This window comes from Trichechus manatus, unplaced genomic scaffold (assembly GCF_000243295.1).
Source record: "Trichechus manatus latirostris isolate Lorelei unplaced genomic scaffold, TriManLat1.0 scaffold00002, whole genome shotgun sequence".
NCBI lineage: Eukaryota > Metazoa > Chordata > Mammalia > Sirenia > Trichechidae > Trichechus > Trichechus manatus.
In genome coordinates, this window is record NW_004443938.1 from 3,767,067 (window position 1) to 3,773,570 (window position 6,504).

Genomic DNA, 6,504 nt, shown 5'->3' on the forward strand with positions numbered 1-6,504 from the left:
TCAAAACAGATACATTTTCTAGTTTAGTTACATAATGAAGTGAAATGTCAGGTGGGTCGTGAGGTGTGCTTGTAGAGGCACCAACAAGCTGAGAGACGGAGGAGAGGGCAAACTAGTTCTAACTGGTAATAGGGAAGCTTTGCAGGAGGACTGGATAGTTGGGATGGGCCATGGTGGGGGGTGGATGTCTCTAGAGCTGCTATAACAGGAATACCACAAGTGGATGGCTTAACAGAAATTTATTCTCTCACAGTTTAGGAGGCTAGAAGTCTGAATCCAGGGCACCAGCTCCAGGGGAAGGCTTTCTCTCTGTCAGCTCTGGGGGAAGGTCCTTGTCATCAATCTTCACCTGGTCTAGGAGCTTTTCAGCACAGGGACCCCAGGTCCAAGGGACGTGCTCCACTCCTAGCACTTCTTTCTTGGTGGCAAGAGGTCCCTCTCCTCTCCGCTCGATTCTTTTTTATCTCAAAAGAGACTGACTCATAATCCTGTAGATTGAGTCCTGCCTCATTAGCATCAGAGGGAGGATTTACAACACATAGGATAACCACATCAGATCACAAAACGGTGGACAACCACAAAATACTGGGAATCATGGCCTAGCCAAGTTGACACACATTTTTAGGGGACACAATTCAATCCCTAACAGGGTAACTTTGAGGAGAAGTAGTTTTGGGGAGAAGCTTTACTAGAACATCTCGGAGTTGGTCATTCTGGGTCAATTTCTCCTGGTCCCATGGGTCCTTTCTATGCACAGACTCAGGCCTTTTATTTCTGGAATGTTTTCAAAGACTAGTTTTAAATGTTCTGTTACATTGTTTTAATTTTCTTCAGGGATGCCAATTATATGCACTGTAAAGAGTATTCGTGTAAAGATTTACTGAGTAAAAATACAAACCTCCGTAAGCATGAAAATGTATTTTTAAAGCAAAGTGACACACCAATAGAGAAACACAGTAATTATAACACCACACACACAAAGCTGCAACATAACTAAAAATGGCAACATCGAGGCCGACAGCCGTGGTAATGTGCAGGAGTAGACTACACTTGCCTATTAAAAAAAAAAGACTTTTCAAATTGGCTCGAAGGCAAAACTTATAACGTTATCCTGTAGACAAGAGACATATCTGAAATACGGTGATGGATGAAGTCCAGAAGTAAACGGAGGACGAAATGGGGGCAATAAGAAAGCAGACATTACAACCCCGACACCAGACTGAGCTGAATGTTGTCGTCGCTGACTGCCATCAACTCGTCCCCCGACTCATGGTGACCCCATGAACAACAGAATGAAACTCTGCCCGGTCCTGTGCCAGCACCATGATTGGTAACACACGGGGTTTCCACTGGCGGGCTGTCAGAAGTAGATTACCACACCTTTCTTCCAAGTCTTAGTCAGGAAGCTCCCTGAAGGCTGTTCAGCGTCACAGCAACATGCAAGCCTCCACTGTCAGACGGTGGTGGCTGCAGATGAGGTGCACTGGCTGGGAACCAAACCCGGGTCTCCTGCCTGGAGGGTGAGAATTCCGCCACTGAACCAGCACTGCCCCGTTGAAGTCCCCCTTCAACATGACAGCGGACAACGAAGGGTACTTTATAATGTTAAAAATGAACATATGCAGAAATCAACATTACACTAGTAACTTTCTAAGACAAAGAAAGCTATTAAATGACACAGGACAGTTTCTTCGGACAGATGATGTTGTCCAGGAGTTTGATCTGGAGCAGTACCTTCATTTTCCTTTTCTGTAACAGAGGACCTCAGCCCTGCGTTCCATGGGCTGTGGAGGTGACAGTGAGTTTCAGCCTGGGAGGGCAGCAGGGCGTGTAGCACCCCGCACCTCCCCACCCCACCCCCACACAGTTCCCTAACTCACCCAGCTCCTCTGTCCGCTCTTCCTGAGCTTGCTGCTGGTCTGCTGCTGCTTGCTCCTTGGCTCCCGCTGGTCTCCTGTCGGCTTGCCAACCAAGGGTGTATTTGTTTCGCTTCTGTGCTGATGACTTGTGTTTAGATGTTTGGGGAGATGGGAAAACGTACCTAAGGAATTTTATTTTGTGTCTAGACCGGCATCGTGGGTTTTGTTTATCTCTAGGTAAAATCACCAGCTGAGCCCAGTATCCTTATTCATTGTGTAGCCCTTGATGCCTCAGGGAGCCATTTAAAAGATCACTATTACTTCTTTTAAGTCATTTTGCAAATACACAGAGCCCAAGGTCAAGGTTTCAACTTCATTACTTCCCAATGAGCCAGTGAATTTAAACAAACTTCCCATTTGAATCTTACTCATTTTATATGCTCTGCGTAGTGGAGGGGAGCAGGGGGTCTGTCAGTGTGCTTCAGACACTGGTCTGTCTGAAGTCGGTGTCTTGGTCATCTGGTGCTGCTGTAACAGAAATAACACTAGCAGATGGCTTTAACAAAGAGAAATTTATTCTCCCACAGTCTAGGAGGCTAGAAGTCCAAATTCAGGGTATCAGCTCCAGGGGAAAGCTTTCTCTTTCTGTCGGCTCTGGAGGAAGGTCCTTGTCATCAATCTCCCCTAGTTGATGAGTTTCTCAGCTCAGGGACCCTGGGTCCAAAGCTATTCTCCTGGCTCTTGTTTCTTGGTGGTATGAGGTCCCCATCTCTCTGTTCGCTTCTGTCTTTTATATCTCAAAAGAGATTGACTTAAGACACAATCTAATCTTGTAGATTGAGTCCTGCCTCATTAACATAACTGCCGGTAATCCCACTTCATTAACATCATAGAGGTAGGATTTACAACACATAGGAAAATAACATTAGATGACAAAATGGTGGACAATCACACAATAATGAGAATCATGGCCCAGCCAAACTGATACATGTATTTTTGGGGGACACAATTCAATCCATGACAGTCAGCCTCAATGTTTTGAATCAAACCATTATGTTTTCAATAAGCATATATGTATTAATAAACTAATAATAAGTAACTGCTGCCTGATTAGTGTCCGTGCCCTGGAGCAGTGGAGCCAATGAAATGTATTCCAAGTCAGAGACAGGTGACACCAACAGGGAGTCTGGCAGCAATGCAGGCTGTCTTGAGTCCTGAAAAGCAATTTTACGTTAGAGCTTATATATCACTGTTGTAAGGGGGATGCGTAGCCCACAGATAGCATGGCCAGATGAGTTACTCATTACAAGATAATTACAAAAGACTCTTTATCAGACTAAAGAGATACATGCCGGACATCTCCTTACCAGGCGAAAGATTTACAGACCAGACATCTGGGCTCTAATCTTTATGTGTGGGGTCATAAGTCATAGGTGGCTGGACAGAACAACACAAAGCCATTAACAAAAGTATGCAGAAAGGAGAAAACAGGCAGAAAAAACCTGACAGGTTCATCATGGTGTCAGTTATGTCAAGCTCTCAACTGCCCATTTTGACAGGGAGAAAACATGTTGCGAAGTATTAGGGTCACGTAACGCATATACTCTACCACCTGTCTGTCAGTTTGTTGTACTCTGGTGGCTTGTGCGTTGCTGTGATGCTGGAAGCTATGTCATCGGTATTGCAAATACCAGCGGGGTCACCCATGGTGGACAGGTTTCAGCAGAGCTTCCAGGCTAAGAGGCTAGAAAGAAAGGCCTGGTGATCTACTTCCAAAAATGAGCCAACGAATCACCACAGAATATTGTCTGAAACAGTGCTAGAGGAGGAGCCCCCTAGGTTAGAAGGCACTCAGAACACACAATGGCACAACAACAGACTCAAACATACCAACTCTTGTAAAAATGGTGCAAGACGAGGCAACACTTCCTTCTGTTGCATATGAGGTTGCCATGAGTCAGAGGTGACTCTATGGCAACCAACAAGAAGTCTCTGTGCTCCTTTAGCATACTACAGTGGCTGGAAGCACATTAGAGCTAAAACAACATTCTCTGATTATCAAGCGAATAAATGAATGAAATAATGCAAGACAGATTGAAGACGGTATGCCTAAACTACATGCTTTGAAAGTAACGGTTAGCTTATCATCTTGCACAAAGGAGGAAGGCACATTAAATTGCCTAATTGCTTATCTGTTTTCTCTTTCTGTAGCGTTTCTATGAAATTTAGATTAGGAATAAAAAGAATTAAATCTGGATCCTGAGGCAACTGAAAATTATACTGTAACTGTTTTCCCAAAATCCAATATATTGGCTACATTCATCTCTGCAGGGAGCTGAAAAACAGAGAGCGAGCAGAAAGCTGCTTTTCTTCACCAAGATCTAGCTTGTGAAATGAAATTTCCCAGACTTTAAATCAGTATTTGTATTTCTGTAATCAGATCCATCTATTGCATCTTTTATGGGACGAGCCACATTTCCCATAGAAGGTGCAATAGCTTGGGCGTTCTCATCCTAGACAAGACATCTGACAATGAGAAACATGGCAAGTTTATATAATTTTTGTGATGGGAACTCTTTTTTTTTTTGAGTGACTGTAATGAGCCTTCCATTTCTTTTATACAAAAGGGACAGAATTAGCATCCGGGCTCAGATGATACGTGATTGTTAGGAAGTTCGAGATGTACATAGCGGTGAATGCCTTACTTTCTGTTGCACGCCTTTAATGCTGCAGACTTGTGAAGCTTCCATAATACATGCATGATCCCTTTCTTTGATGGACCAAGGATTATGCAATAATTTCTCCTATTCTTTTCCAGATACTGAAAACAAGTCTGCAGAGTAGCACGGCCCCTTCTTACCAGCAGAGAGATTGACCCTGTATATGCCACTTTGGGGGTGCTTGTCTCTTGATTATCTGGGTGCCTTCTGGGGCCCCCCCGGATGGCAAGCCCCTCATGCTGTGCACAGTGCCCTGCTAGTCACCGGGACACACAGAACGTGCTTGTTGTGGTGGTTGGCTGCCGTCCACCGTCCCTGCCTCATGGCGACCCCATGCACAGCTGAACAAAATGCTGCCCAGTCCTGCACTGTCCCCATGATCATGACAGCTGTGATCCGTGGGGTTTTCACTGGCTGGTTTTCTGAAGTAGATCACCAGGCCTTTCTTCCTAGTCCATCTTCGTCTGGAAACTCCACTGAAAACTGTTCAACATCACAGTGACAAGCAAGCCTTCACTGACAGATGGGTGGTGGCTGCATATGCGGTGCACTGGCTGGAAATCAAACTCAGGTGTCCCATATGAAAAGCAAAAAATTTACCACTGTCTTAGTTCTCAAGTGCTGCTGTAACAGAAATACCACAAGAGGGTAGCTTTCACAAACAGAAATTTATTTTCTCACAGTTTAGGAGGCTTGCAGTGTGAGTTCAGGACGCCAGCTCTAGGGGAAGGCCTTCTCTCTCTGTCAGCTCTGGGGAAAGTCCTTGTCTCATTTCAGCTTCTGTTCCTTGGTTCCTTGGTGATCTTCATGCAGTGGAGCATATATCTTCCCCCATCTGTGCTTGCTTTAATTCTGTGCCTAATCTGATCTTTCTGTATCTCAAAAGTGAAAGGCTTGAAACACACCCTACGCTAATATGTGTTGTTAACATAACAAAGAAAACTCTATGTCCCAAATGGGATTGCACCCACAGGTATACAGGATTTACAACACATATTTTGGAGGACACAATGCTATCCATAACCATCACTAAACCACCTGGTTTAACCTGCATTGAGGAAAGACAGTCAGCAAGGGCCTAAAGATCACAGCATCCATCAAAAGCCATGTATCAGATAAAAACTGCAATGTCAGCCAAACATCAAGATGATCCCAAAATTCAGGGTCACGGTACCTGTGAGGGATTGAATGGTGTCCCCCCAAAAAAGAGATGTTGAAGCCCTAACCCCTGGTACTCATGGATATGACCTTTTTTGAAAATTAGGTCTTTGAAGATGTTACCAGTTAGGTTAACATGAGGTCATACTGAAGGAGGGTGGGTGGGTTCTAATCTTATCTGAATGACTCCTTATAAAAGAGAAGTGACACAGACAGACACAGAGGGAAGGCAGACATGTGACCAAGAAGCTGCAAGCCAAGAAAGGCCTGGGGCTACCAGACGCTGGAGAGACAAGAAAGGATCCTCCCCAAGAGCCTTCAGAGAGAACATGGCCCTGCGGACAACCTGAATTTGGACTTTTCGCCTCCAGAACTGTGACATGAAAATTTCTGTTCTTCAGAATTTCACATTCTCCAGACTTTCTGGAGCCAGGAGGGCTGGATGAACCCCAGAAACTATTGCCCTGGGATAATCTTTAAATCTTAAACCAAAAATATCCCCTGAAGGCTTCTTAAAACCCAACAGTAGTTCAGCTTAACTAGTAAAAAATGTTTGCCTTGAGCTTTATGCGCTTTTAAGAACTATCTATATGGGATCTCTACTAGGGTAAAATCACCACAAAGTTATAGTAAAGCAAAAAGAAACGTTTTATTTGGCATATGTTCAAAGAGGCAAAAGTGGGAAATGGACAAGCATGCTGGCAGAGCCATGTCTGCCCGAGTCCAAGGAAATATTACAGAACAGGCAAAAGTGGGAAACGGACAAG